A 15455-nucleotide genomic window follows, 5' to 3' on the forward strand; every position below is an offset into this window, starting at 1 on the left:
CAGGCCTTCTTGGGGAAAATAGCATACTATCACAAGTTTTTACTGTCTGCTGCTTTGGTGGCTCAGCCGTTGCTTCGCCTGTTGCATAAAAACGTGAGTTTTCACTGGTCCGCATCATGCGATGCGGCTTTCCAGAAACTGAAGACTATGCTGAAACAGGAGCCGTGTCTGGCTACTTATCGATCTGGCCAACATCTTGTTCTTGCCACGGACGCCTCTCAATACAGGGTCGGTGCAGTCCTTGCGCACCGTTTTTCTGGCAGTTCTGGACAACCCATTGCTTATGCCTCCAAAACACTCAGGGATGCCTAACAAAAGTATTCTCAAATTGAAAAAGAAGCTTTGACCATTATTTACGCTCTTCATCCTGTTACAGATCACAAGCCACTTGTTTCCTTGTTTCATCCTTCAATGTCACTTCCTGACAAGGCTGCACACCACCTCCAGCATTTGGCTCTTTGCTTGTCTCATTTAAATTATGAGATTCATTTCCAGCCAATGGCTCAACATGCAAATGCTGATGCACTGTCTCGCCTTCCTACAGGTCCTGATCTGGCATTTGACAGGGACAAACTTCTGTGTTTCCACCTGGATGTTGCCGAGCAGCGGGTTGTGGACGGGTTCTCCATCACCGGGGAACCGCTGGCGGCTGCTACGGGTTCTGACCCTTCCCTCTCCCAGGTTTTATGCTGTATTCCGAAGGGTTGGCCAGATCGTCCATCCGCTAAGACTTCTGATCTGCGGAACTACTACACTTTGCGTTACCGCCTCACGGCAAGGGATGCTGTTATCCTTCTTTCCATCAAAAATGCTTTGCCGCGTTTTGTGGTACCTGCGTCTTTGCGTGCTTCGGAATAGCGCCTCCTTCACCAAGCGCACTGGGGTGTCTCTCGCACAATATCTCTGGCTCTCTGGTGCGCCATCATGTGTACTGGCCCAGCATCAACTCAGAAATCACACACATGGTCGCTGCCTGTGGCCCTTGTGTGCCACAGGCTGCCGCCCCAAAGTCATCTTTGTCACCGTGGCCTTCGCCTGAGAAGCCCTGGGAGCATATTCTTGCTGACTTCACGGGACCTTTTTTAGGTATTTATTAGCTTCTCATTATTGTCACCTACTCGTCGCCTACCACCACGGCAACCACCAATACTCTAGCTTGCATTTTCTCTTTGGAAGGCCTTCCCTCTACTCTTGCTACTGATAACGGTCCGCAATTTTATGCCCGTCACAGCCTCATGCATGTCACAGCCCCTCCGTTGCATCCACAGTCAAACAGTGAGGCTGAACGACTGGTGCACACATTTAAGGCTCTGATGAGGAAACTCGTGACTTCTTCTGCTGCTGATGATGCGCTTGTCCAATTTCTGGTTTCTTACTGTTTCACCCCCATAGGCGACCACAGCCCGGCTGAGCTCTTACATGGCCGACAGCCCCACACGCTACTTCATGTTCTGCGGCCTTACACCTTACAGCCGCGGGTGCCTTCGCTTGGCCGGTTCACTGCCGACGACCTTGTATGGGTACAGGGATATGGCAAGCGGCCAAAACGGAGTCCTGCCCGCATCTTACGACACCGTGGACAATACCTGTGTGAAATCCAGATGGACACGGGTGTTGCAGTGCATCATTCGGACCAGCTTGGCCTCGTGTGCAGGCAACGCCTGTTCCGGATGCCGCTACACCACCTTCAGCTCTACCTGACACTGGGGATACTGGAATCTCTCATTACTCACTACGCAGTCCTCTCAACATCATATCGGTGCCAGCACAAGAACTGATGCCACCAGGAGACGTGCCCATGCAGGAACCTGATGACCATCATCTGTCAGAGCAACTCTACTTGCCTCCTTCTCCTAAGGATGCGGACACATCGCCCATGTCTCCTGGTATAACAACCGGAGTCAGCCATAGTAGAATTCACAAAAGTTGTACTTGATGCTCTTGATAAAGTTGAGTGTGTCATTTGGATCTTTCTAAGACAGTTGATACAGTCGACCACAAGATTCTATTGAATAAATTATAAGCATTAGGAATAAGAGGGGTAGCTAATGACTCGTTTCAATGATACCTAACAAATAGGGTACAAAGAGTACAGATAACACATACTTCAAATAGATCAAAACACTATCAGAACCAAAATACATTAATATAGGGGTTCCTGATATACATTAATGACTTTCCCAGTAGTGTTACTCATGGTGAAAAAATTCTCTTCGCTGATGACAGCAATATTACAGTCACTGAGAAAACAAGGGAACTCCTTGCCGAGAAAGCAAATGAAACTATCAAGGATGTTTTCGATTGCTCAATAAGCAATAAAGTGACATTGAACATAAAGAAAACTAATGCAATGACTTTCAGTTTGAGAAGGAAAAATGGCAATGTTAAATTAAAAGTAGATGGCACATCTATAGACTGTGTAAAAAATGCAAAATTTCTAGGAATGAATATTGATTCTCTGTTGAAGCGGTTTGAACACACAAAGGTACTTGCAAACAGAATGTCATCAGCATATTATGCCCTTAGAATCCTATCATCAGTGTGTAACATGCAGTGTCTTTTGTTACCTATTATTCGTATTTACACTCAATTCTTAGCTATGGCATTCTTTTTTTGGGGAACAAATGCACAAAATATGAACACAATTTTCAAACTCCAGAAAAGAGCCATAAGAATAATAACCAAACATACTAATCGAGCTCATTGTAAAGATCTGTTCAATACACTGGGGATTTTAACTGTTCCATGTGAATAGATTCACCAGTCAGTTGTACACACCAAATTTAACATTGGTAATTACTGCACAAAAAGCTCTGTACATGACCATGAAACAACAGATAGACTCAACTTACATTTAACAAGAAAAAATAAAACTCAAAACAGTATATTCTACCAAGGAATAAAACTGTACAATAAATTACCAAAAGAGATTAAAGAAATGGCAAAAATACACTTATTTTAAAAGGCAGCTAAAAAGTACCTGTTATGCACTACATTTTATACATTGAAGGATTACTTAGCTAAAACAGAATAGGGGTTTAATTAAAAAATGTTATACAAATAAATAACAATAATAATAATAATGTCACTAGGAAGGCTTTCCCGGCGTAATAATTGATAATGTTCTTCTCGGGTATGCAGCCGGATCGTAACGTCTTCAAGACACAATATTTCCGCGGTCCAACTGGCCGCCATCTTCAGGTGAGAGTGCTGGTGCACGATCTCGCCAGAACTGACTTCCCAGCGCAAGCGGCGGCCTGTATATAGGCCGCAGAAGACCCACAACGCGTGCGCGAGAAGGTGCCGTAACCGCCCTCTAGCGCAGTAGACATACCCCGCCGCCAGTGATGGAAAGAGGCGAAATCGAGATATCGCTGTCAGAAATTAAAAAAAAAATAAAAAAAAATTAAAATGTTATTCCGACGATAGAACCACAGACCGCTGTTTTTTAATGTCAGACAACACTGGGTCCCAAGTCTTACTTAAAAGAAAACCCTTGTCTCTATTAATAAGATTGTCAGATAACCGAATCTCTATGGATTCTTTTAAAATACAGTCCCAATAGCGAGATGCAGGGGCAACCATTTGTGTCTCGTCATATAGTATTCTGTGTCCCTCGGTGAGACAGTGTTCCGCCACTGCAGACTTCTCAGGTTGAAGCAGCCTTGTGTGCCGCTGATGCTCAACACATCGCTCCTGAATGGTCCGGATTGTCTGACCAATATAAGTCTTTCCACAGTGGCAAGGGATCTTGTACACACCGGGCTTCCTCAAACCCAAGTCATCCTTTACAGAGCCAAGGAGCGCTCTAATCTTAGCTGGCGGGCGAAAAATACTTCTGATGTGATATCTTTTCAGAATCCTTCCTATCTTCGAGGAAATGCTCCCAGCAAAAGGCAGAAAAGCTACCGATTTGCAGGTATCTTCTGGTGGTTCAGGCGAAGGTCGAAACTGGAAAGCACGACGGATCTGTTTATCTGTATAGCCATTCTGCTTGAACACAATCTTAAGATGGTCCAATTCTTGTGTCAAGCTTTCTCCATCTGAAATGGCATAAGCTCTTCTCGCCAACGACCGCAGGACCCCCATACGCTGGAACGATGGATGACAGCTAGAAGAATGTAAGTAACGGTCCGTGTGCGTAGGCTTTCGATAAACGCTGTGTCCCCGTGTCCCATAATCCTTTCTGTACACCAGAACATCCAGAAACGGAAGCTTTCCATCATTTTCCACCTCCATGGTAAATTTGATGCTAGGATGCAGGGAATTGAAATGATCTAGGAGGCGGTCCAGAGCTTCTCTCCCATGAGGCCACACCATAAACGTATCGTCAACGTACCTCCAGAAACAGGTTGGTTTTAAGGACGCCGTCTTCAGCGCCATGTCCTCAAAATCTTCCATAAAAAGATTGGCGACTATTGGGGACAAAGGGCTCCCCATAGCCACTCCGTCAGTCTGTTCAAAATATTTGTCATTGAATAAAAAGTACGTCGACGTTAACACGTGGCGACAAAGTCTGGTTGTTTCCTCATCCAGTTTCTCACCAATTAATTGCAAGGATACCACCAGAAGATACCTGCAAATCGGTAGCTTTTCTGCCTTTTGCTGGGAGCATTTCCTCGAAGATAGGAAGGATTCTGAAAAGATATCACATTAGAAGTATTTTTCGCCCGCCAGCTAAGATTAGAGCGCTCCTTGGCTCTGTAAAGGATGACTTGGGTTTGAGGAAGCCCGGTGTGTACAAGATCCCTTGCCACTGTGGAAAGACTTATATTGGTCAGACAATCCGGACCATTCAGGAGCGATGTGTTGAGCATCAGCGGCACACAAGGCTGCTTCAACCTGAGAAGTCTGCAGTGGCGGAACACTGTCTCACCGAGGGACACAGAATACTATATGACGAGACACAAATGGTTGCCCCTGCATCTCGCTATTGGGACTGTATTTTAAAAGAATCCATAGAGATTCGGTTATCTGACAATCTTATTAATAGAGACAAGGGTTTTCTTTTAAGTAAGACTTGGGACCCAGTGTTGTCTGACATTAAAAAACAGCGGTCTGTGGTTCTATCGTCGGAATAACATTTTAATTTTTTTTATTTTTTTTTTAATTTCTGACAGCGATATCTCGATTTCGCCTCTTTCCATCACTGGCGGCGGGGTATGTCTACTGCGCTAGAGGGCGGTTACGGCACCTTCTCGCGCACGCGTTGTGGGTCTTCTGCGGCCTATATACAGGCCGCCGCTTGCGCTGGGAAGTCAGTTCTGGCGAGATCGTGCACCAGCACTCTCACCTGAAGATGGCGGCCAGTTGGACCGCGGAAATATTGTGTCTTGAAGACGTTACGATCCGGCTGAATACCCGAGAAGAATGTTATCAATAATAATAATGATTATAAAATATCCAACATTCCACATAACACCTTCACTTTATGTTTTTCCCCTTCTTTTTTCCTTTCTAGAAATACTAACCCCAAGCTATGCATAGCACAATACTAACACCTCTTCCTCTTTCTGAGCTCAACATATCACTCATTATGGAGGGATACTGACTCAGTTTTTCAGAATAGCAAATGGGAAGTTGCGGTACTGAAAATGGCCCAGAGATCAGCAGTTTCTCTCTCTCTCTCTCTCTCTCTCTCTCTCTCTCTCTCTCTGTGTGTGTGTGTGTGTGTGTGTGTGTGTGTGTGTGTGTGTGTGTGTGTGTAGTGAGTGAAATGTTATGAAACAATGTGTGTACAATGTGTGCAGTGACTGATAGTGAGATATGAGTGAACAGTGTGGCATTACATTATTTAACAAGTTATTTGTAAAAAAAAAGAAAAAGTATTGTATACCAGGAGTAAATCTAATGATTGTCTTTAACTAGAAGTCTGTAAATATGTGTGTATACGAATTAACTTATTTTAAATGGATCTAAATTTGCAAATACTTTGGCGTGTCCTATATCTTTTTAAAAAAGAGATCTATAAATGAATAAAGCTACTACTACTACATGTATTGTCCAAATCACATTGTGGGTTCCTTAAGTGTTATAATATAGAGAAGGCTGTTTACACATACAGTGAGGATGTACTTAGTGACCACTGGTATAGATATGTTAGACATTTCAGGACTTAAGCTAGCTTCCTACTTCTGCAGAGTAGATATGGATGGAGGAGGAGTTGCCACATTTATTGAAAACTGCCATAAATTCAAGAACATTGAGATTAATAAATTCTGTTTAGAGCAGCATCTAGTAGCATGTGCAACAGAAGTAGAGTTCCGTAACAGATCCTATATAACTATTTACCGAGCACCTGCAGGAAATTATAATCTATTCATAAATCATCTAGAAGCTCTTTTGGGTTATTTAACAGGAAGAAACAAAGAAATTTTGATTGCTGGTGACTTTAATACAGATTTTCTAATGCAATCTTCCACTAAACATTTACTGCAGTTAGTAATGTTGTCTTTCAATCTAATTCACACTGTAAACTATCCAACTAGGATCACTAAATCCTCAAGGACAGCCGTTGATAATATTTTTATAGACAAATCAAAGGAACAAAATCATATAATAAAACCTGTAATAAATGGACTATCAGATCATGACATGCAGCTCCTTGTTTTAGATGTAAATTCTAAGCAAATTATAAAGACTGCTAAATCTGAGTACAGGAGAGTATTCAATCAACAAAAAAATTGAGTATTTTAGAAAACTGCTCGAAGATATGAACTGGAAAGATGTTTATAGTGCTCGTGACATGAATGAAAAATATAACACATTCATGGACAATGTCAGTACCATGTTTGAAAATTGTTTTCCTCTAAAAGTTACTCAAATTAAACAGAAGTCTATAATAAAACTATGGATCACACAAGGAATAAAGAATTCCTGTAAGACAAAAAGGAATATGTATCTGTCAACCAAGAATATCTCCAATACTGATAATTTAGCTAAATACAAGGAATACTGTAAAACATTAAAAAAAGTAATTCAGACATCTAAACAACTGCACTACGAGAAGAAGACAGCAATATCAGGGAACAAAATAAAAACAATATGGGATATAGTGAAAGAGGAGACTGGTATAACCAGAAAGGGACAGGAGCAAATAGGACTAAGGGTAGATGACACATTAGTAACCGATGGGCATAGTGTGGCAAATCTATTTAACAAGTACTTTATATCCATTACTGATAGAATGGGATTGTAAGGATCAGTAAATAATGCCCTTGAATATCCGAAACTGGCCTTACAAATAGCTTCAGGTACATGAATATGTCACTCACTTCACCAAGAGAAATAACTTACATAATAAAATCTTTAAAAACAAAGCATTCTAGTGGTTAAGATGATATATCAACAAACTTAATTAAGGCATGTTCTTGTGAGTTTAGTACAATTCTAAGTTATTTGTGTAACCAGTCAATTATAACTGAGACATTTCCTGACTGGCTAAAATATGCAGATGTTAAGCCTCTATTCAAGAAAGGGGATAAAGAGATGCCATCAAACTACGATTTCACTTTTGCCAGTATTCTCAAAAAATTTGGACAAAGTAATGTACAGGCAGCTTCTCGACCATCTGAACAGAAATAACATATTATCAAGAACACAGTTTGGATTTCTGAAGGGTTCTGATATCGAAAACGCTATTTACACCTACAGTGAAAATGTACTTAATTCATTAAATAACAAGTTACAAGCAGCAGGTATTTTCTGTGATTTGTCAAAGGCATTCGATTGTGTAAACCACAGCCCGCATCTCATGGTTGTGCGGTAGCATTCTTGGTTCCCATGCCCGGGTTCGATTCCCGGCGGGGTCAGGGATTTTCTCTGCCTCGTGATGGCTGGGTGTTGTGTGATGTCCTTAGGTTAGTTAGGTTTAAGTCGTTCTAGGGTACTGATGACCATAGATGTTAAGTCCCATAGTGCTCAGAGCCATTTGAACCATTTGTGTAAGCCACAACAAACCTTTTAAATAAATTATAATTCTATGGTGTCACGGGCAGTGCTGCAAAATGGTTCAAGTCATACCTCGCTAACAGGAAACAAGGGGTGTCAGTGCAAGGGACTAGTGAATTAAGTCATCAATCATCATCAGAATGGAAAGAAATTACATGTGGTGTCCCACAAGGATCCATCTTAGGGCCATTGCTCTTTCTTGTGAACATTAATGATCTCTCATCAGTTACACTGCCAGAAACAAAGATCGTTTTGTTTGCAGATGACACAAGTATTGCAATAAATAGTTTGTCGAGTGTAGTTCTAGAAAGATCGGGTACTGATATTTTCATGGTTATTAATAAATGGTTTAAGCCAACTCACTGACATTAAACTTCGAAAAGACTCACTATATGCAATTCAGAACGTGTAAGAGGTTTCCACCCAGCATGTGCATAAAGTATGAAGAAGAGCAGATAGAAGAGGTTGGCAGTCTTAAATTCCTGCGATTACAACTTGATAATAAATTCAGTTGGAAGGAGCACACCACAGAACTGCAGAAACGCCTTAACAAATCTGTATTTGCAATTCAAGTGTTAGCAGACATAGGCGACATAAAAGTGAAAAAGCCTGCATACTTTGCCTACTTTCATTCCATAATGTCATATGGTATAATATTTTGGGGTAACTCTTCAAGTAAAACAAACGTTTTCAGAATCCAAAAGCGTGTAATACGTATTACTTGTGGAGTAAACTCACGGACGTCTTGTAGAAACCTCTTCAAAGAACTGGGTATATTAACTACTGCCTCTCAGTATATTTACTCCTTAATGAAATTTGTCGTAAATAATATATCTCTTTTTCCAACAAACAGCTCAGTTCATACATACAATACCAGGAACAAAAACGATCTGCAGAAGGACTTAAAAGCACTTACTTTAGTTCAAAAAGGGGTCCACCGCTCAGGAACACTCATCTTCAATAATTTGCCAGCAAACATAAAAAATTTAGTTACAAATAAAGATTAGTTTAAAAGGAGCCTGAAAGACTTACTAGTGGCCAACTCCTTCTACTCCATTGACGAGTTTTTTAATAGAAACAAATGATGTATTGTATATATTCATATTATTAGTATTGTTATTTCAGCTTTTTTTTTTTTAAAAAAAAGTGACATGTTCCACATCCACGAGGATTTCATCAACACAGATCTATGGAACGAAAAAATAATCTAATCTAATCTCTAATGTAGCAAATTAGAGGCTACTGGCAAGACCAAAACAATATACCTCATGATACCTACCTGAAATTGCTGCATTTTAATGGTCACTAAATCCCTAGAGCAGAAATCCAGCATTGGCATGAAGGAAATGCCATTTCTCACATAGATGCAGGTTCTGGAGTTTCTTAGATTCCTAGTATAGATCAGCTTACCTCCAGTGCCACCGAGGTCCAATACACCCCCTTTGTATAAATAGGGTTCTTGTATCAGTGACACATCCACTTCCTGTATTCCCAGGCAGCAGAGGCCCCTTTTCTGTGCTGCAGATTAATCTGCAGCACCTCTAGGCTCCATCTTGCTGCCATCTTTGAGAATCCTGACAGTGACCTGCGGGAACTCTAAAAACAGCTTCAAGTATTGCTCCCGCATCGCCTTCAGGGATTTCTTACCGACCTCCACCACCAGGGTTTGTCCTTCTGGAGCAACCGTCTGATTAATCACTCTCCAGTCTTCTGCCGAGACTTCTGGCTTTTGGGCCCCTATTTTCCCGAACAGAGTTTTGGGAGAGACTTCTTTAAGGATCTTAGGTACCCATAATGATATCTTTGCGGTCTTAAGAAGCTCCACTGCCATCTTAACCAGCAGCTTTGCATATCACAGGCACCTTGTCCTTGAGCCATTCTACCATGTGCACCCCCTCACGGACAAAAATGAGTGCACCATAATCTAGATAGACCCTCCTGAAGCTGGGTCCTGGGCCAATGTCGCCCCCTCCCATATCTTTTCAAAGAAGGCCATCTAACCAGTTCCTCCTGCTGCGAGGTGATGGCCACCAGTGGATAGCCTTCCTGGATAACTGCCATCCTAAAAACTGAGACTGCAGAACGATAGGTCTGTTTCCCTAATTCTTGCCTCGGTTTTTTCTGGACTCGCTTGTCGAGGGAGGAGGGAGTCTTTGATTCCTCCCTTATCCGCTTACTACCTGTCATTGACATTGTGGGGGGTCTGTGTGTCCCCTTCAACCTGTGACAGTTTCTTCCTGGGGTCTTAGATTCTAGTCTCTTTAATTTCCTCCATTTGCCTTTAGGAAGCCATTCTTTCCCTTCATTTTTCCTCTCTTCCCTGAGTAGCTTCCTCCTCTGGGCCCCAGACAGGCCTTCGATCTTAATCTGGTCTAGCTTCTCGGTTACAGTTCCCACTTCTGGCTCAAGTCTAGACCCTGATTCAGTAGTGGGAATGCCTTCCATCGGTTCTGTCCCTAATGTTTTGGTACCTGAGGTCTCAATTTGTCCCTCAGTTTGTTTTTCTTTATTTTCTATAATTGCGTCCATGTTGGTCCCACGAGATTTGGGGATCTAGAAGGTCCACACCACGAATACCCCGCACAGTGAAGGCTAATTACTCAGGGACGTCGCCCAGTATCCCTGAGGCTCTGTTTGTGACACATCTTCCCATGTGCCACGCACCCCTCGGCACGGATCGCATCACATCTTGGGTTGTGTCAGGCAATAGGGTGGGACTAGGAATGGATAGGGAAGATGGGACGTTGTGGGACACTCTTAGTCTGATCCAACGGCTGAGGCCTTTCCGGCAGTATGTACTCTACCTTCGGTATAGCCCTTAGCTTCCCGTGGATACTCAAGCCTCTCCATCCACACGGACAGTGCTTCGTCAAGGTAGTGTCCCCCAGAGAGGCTACAAACATTTTCTTCACTATCACATATCACATGCATTCGCAACGCCCAACTAACTGACAATAACAACAATAAGTCTTTCACTGCTCTAGTAACCAATGTACAGTCACACCCATTAATACATGGTAAAAGGCTGGCAGGAGTTGGAAAGTAGTGGGAAAACTCCCGAATTAGCACTGACGAATTCAGATCAGAAGACACTCACAGGTATCATTAAAAGTGAACAAGCTATATATGAGCTGTTTAAAAGAATTCAAACAAATTTAGTCAGTAACCTACCTTAGGAATCGTTTCCACCTTTTTATCTAAACCTATTAGCAACGATTTATTCATTTTTGCACAAATTGTTATTATTTGCCAGGCAAAGAAAAAACATAAGCAGTCGAATGTACACTATACCAGCTGAAAGTGACGAGAGAGAATTGCCCAGCAAATAGAATATAGAAGGGGAACAATGCTTTGCTCTATGCATGCACTCAACAGTTTTTCTTGCATGCTGTCAGCCACTATGTTGAGTCTCACTTAAGTAATATTTGTATATAAAAGAGTGTTTATCTGCACTGTTTATATGATACCGCTCTAAGTCATTTCTATGAAAATCATTTGACCTTAAGGTCCTGAAAATCGTTAGAATCAACACCAGCAACAAACTTACCAACCATCAAATTATCGATGTAACTGCTACGATACATTAATTAATATTAAAACATTAAAATCCCTGTATATTCCCCACATGATGCCAATCTCCACAATATCCCCAATCGAACTGAAATTACCCACAGTTTAGGGAATTCCTCACAAATTGGCAAGGCTGGTCATGTGATGGGCAACGGATGGATGACGACACCTTTCGTCCAGAAAAACTTTGACAGTGCCATGTCGTGACGGGACATGCAGGGATGGCGAGTGTGGATGCCGCCATTTGAAATGCACTGCAGGATGTTTCAATGGGACGTGGTGTGATGTAGCAGTCAGTGTGGACCGACCATTAATCATTTGTAACTTTCAGAGAAGTGCCATGAGCGGAGAGCTTTGAGTAAAACCTACACATCTTTCTTGGTGGCGTGTTAAAATTTGCTTCCTTTGTCAAAATACGGCAGGGTTTACATAGTGACACTTCACAAACATGTGCAATCGGAATTATGAGCGAATTCTGAAAGAATGGTTTATTAAGAGAGGAACTATAGCTTATGAAAAAGCACATCATCGGCACAAAAATAAAAGTGCAGTGTCTCACTTTTGTCGTTCCAAAACTCACAGCAATTCTAGTTTCGCCAACTATCGATGGCTCTTAAAAATTACACTCTTTCATCGAAAAAATCTGTAGATAGTGTAATAACACAGCAGATAATGAAGTTTTGCAAGTTTGGCATTTGGCAAAATACTCTTCTCTGCGTGCTATCTTCTGCCAAAATCTCATTTTGATACCTCAAACCGTTTAAGAAATTTGAAGAATGTTGTGGATATTTCCATGGAGGTATCTCCATATACCTCCATGGATATTTCACTCTGACTCATCACTGACGGACCCGATCACAGATGAGTTGTTACATCAGATCAATTTTCTCAAGGTTGGTGACAGATAGAGACCCCCATCCAACTCTAAAGAAAATTTCAGTATGTCAGCTAAATTTCATATGCAGCAACACATTATGTAATACGCAACAATCGCAAAATCATAGCACCACCTATATTTCACTGGAAACTTTTTCAAAATTCTGTGCAGCATCTTACTTCTATGCAAATATCACAATAAGTAAGACCATTAACAAAATAATATCATCATGAAGCTAAGTTGACATATAAAACGATAAGTGAAGCAAAAATGACTTTTTTACCGAACAGCTTCTGTAAAATCGTTTGAGAAAGATTGCAGGGTGTGCGCCTCAATTCTGTCATCACCGACTGGCCGAAAGGGGGTAAACACTGCTGGTCTCTCTTTCCGAATATACGAATGAACTCATCCAGAGCTTTCGACGAAATTTGGCAACATGTCGGAGAGTGCAAAAGTACTTCGTGTATCCCTGCGAAAAAAAGTAAATTTCGGTAGTAAAAAAAAAAACACGTGTGTAAATTGTAAGAACGAGATCTCGAAGCTAAACGAACGAATATCCAGTTTACAAATTATAATCGGTGATTTAAAGCTGGACATAAAGAAACTTCATGCGGAAAAATGTGAGTCGCTGAAGAAGCAAGAAGACTCGACCTCTGCAAACAAGTGGCAAACAATGGCGGGAGAAAGCTGCACTCAGAAAGTACAATCCCAAAATAGCAGTGAAAAAGTGCAGTTCGTACAAACAGAGAAACTTTAATGCATAAAAACTGCATTCAGAAAATACAATCTCAAAGCAGCAGTGAAACTTTAATGCATAAAAACTGTCAAACTAAAACGTATAACGACGTTATAGGAGTATTCACTACTGAAGATTTAGCCGAAGTCGAAAAGGTAACGAAATAAACCACAAAAAGTAAACAAACCGTTGCTCGTTGAACTTCCGACTGCTAACATTGTAAAATACGGAAAAATATGTGTGTTAGGCGATAGCCACGGCCGTGGAATTGCCGCAGTGCTAACGGAAAAATGCAATTACAGGGCAAACAGTTTCGTGAAGCCTGGGGCTCCATTAAGTGAACTGTAAAACCTTAAAAAAATTACGTGAAGTAACTGGTTTGTGTAAGGATGACGTTGTTGTATTGCTGAGAGGATCAAATGACGTATATAGAATTGAGTCGATCAAGGCTAACACAGAATTGAGAAAATGCCTCAATAATTTATCTCACACGAATGTACTCGTTGTAAATATCCCGCATCGTCACGATTTACCTTGGTGGTCGTGTGTAAACAGTGAAATTCATGCCGCAAACAAGAGATTCAATGAACATGTGCTCACTTCGTAGATGCAGACGTTATTGACATAAACAGTTTGGAGCGAATGCTCCATACAGTTCACGGTCTTCATTTGAATGCATTAGGAACGGTGTTACTTACGGAAAAAATTTCTACTCGTATTTCGCGGTGCAATGAAGTGCCCAGGACAAGTGGAAATCGATCGCAAGTATTAAAGCGTTCTTTTCATGCAGCGACCAATATAGCTATCAATCAATGTCAAATCACGAAATGGTTTAAAACCAATAGGCCAGAAAGTAACATTCAAGCTAGGAAACAAACTCAAATTACGAAATGGTTCAAGCGAAAAAGAAGTGAAGCACAAATTTTGCAAGCTCCAAAAATACTGGAAGACAAACAAGCTGATATACGTGTGTCTTCTAGAACAAGGAAAGCTCCAGAGAAGAACAGTGATTTTTTATGGCTGGCACCAGGGAAATCACTTCAGCACCATCCAGTGCCATCAGAAATGTAACTATGCGTGTATGTACACAATATCAAAGTGACAAAGAAATGTACAAGCCAAGTGAGCAAGCTGATGGGCTGCTACAGAAGTATACAGACCTACCCTTTTGTGAGGATGGCTCATTATTAAATATTAGGTCTTCAAAAAATAAAATTGATCATCTTAGTAGTAACTACATAATGCACTGTAATATAAATTGTTTAAGTGGTGAATACTCCTGTGACAGAAGCTCTAAGTTAGATAAGCTACAAGTTTTTATTTGAATTTCTAAATGTGAAAGTAATTTGTTTAAATGAACACTGGCTTAGTAGTGATACCATAAGAATCTTAAATAAAATTGGAAACTTCAAGGTAGCTACAAGCTTTTGTAGGATAAATAAGTCACGAGGAGGTCCATGCACACTCATTCATTCTGATTTAGATTACCGTTTAAGATGTGACTTCAACTGTTTTAATGAAGAGTGTATTTTTGAAGGTTGCTGTGTTGAGTTAAAGGGCTTAAATGTTGTTATGATATCAATTTATAGAATTGATTTCAACATCAATGTGTTGAATGAAACGTGTGGAGTATCAAAATTTACAGACTTAATAAAAAAAAGTATGGATTCAAATTAAATTTTTCTGAATCTACAAGAGAAAATGTGCAGTCAGCTACATGCACTGAGATTATTTTAACGAATTATGTATTTGAAGATGGATATAAATTTTGTCTAGATCTAGGAATTTCTGATCATTCAGCATTATTCATTGAGCTACCCAGAGCAGGTAGAGAAGTCTGATGTAAAAAAGATCTTCAACCAAAGAGCTTTGACTCTATTCCATGATAAGCTGAAGCAGACAGAATGGCACTTTAATAAAAATATTTCATGCACAGCAAACTTTGAAGCATTTCTAAGGGATTTTCTAAGTGTTTTCAATGAAATGTTTCCACTTAAAACTCATTTTAATAAAAAGATAAAATTAAAATGGATCACTAAAGGTATAAAGTGCTAAGAAAAGGGAACTACATAAGACATAATAAAAAATTAATTTATTGAATATGTTAAACGATACAAAAGTACATTTAAGAAAGTTGGCAAAGCAGCAAAACAAATGACAAATAATAAATTAATCTTAAAATATGAGAATAAATCAAAGGCAGTGTGGTCAGTTGTAAAAAACGAATTAGGTATCACTGTCTCTAGACATGGATTTAGTACAATTAGCCTTGAAGATGGGATCATTGTAAATCTGGCTCAAATTTCAGAATGCTTCAATGAG

Source organism: Schistocerca gregaria, chromosome 3 (genome assembly GCF_023897955.1).
Source record: "Schistocerca gregaria isolate iqSchGreg1 chromosome 3, iqSchGreg1.2, whole genome shotgun sequence".
Lineage (NCBI taxonomy): Eukaryota > Metazoa > Arthropoda > Insecta > Orthoptera > Acrididae > Schistocerca > Schistocerca gregaria.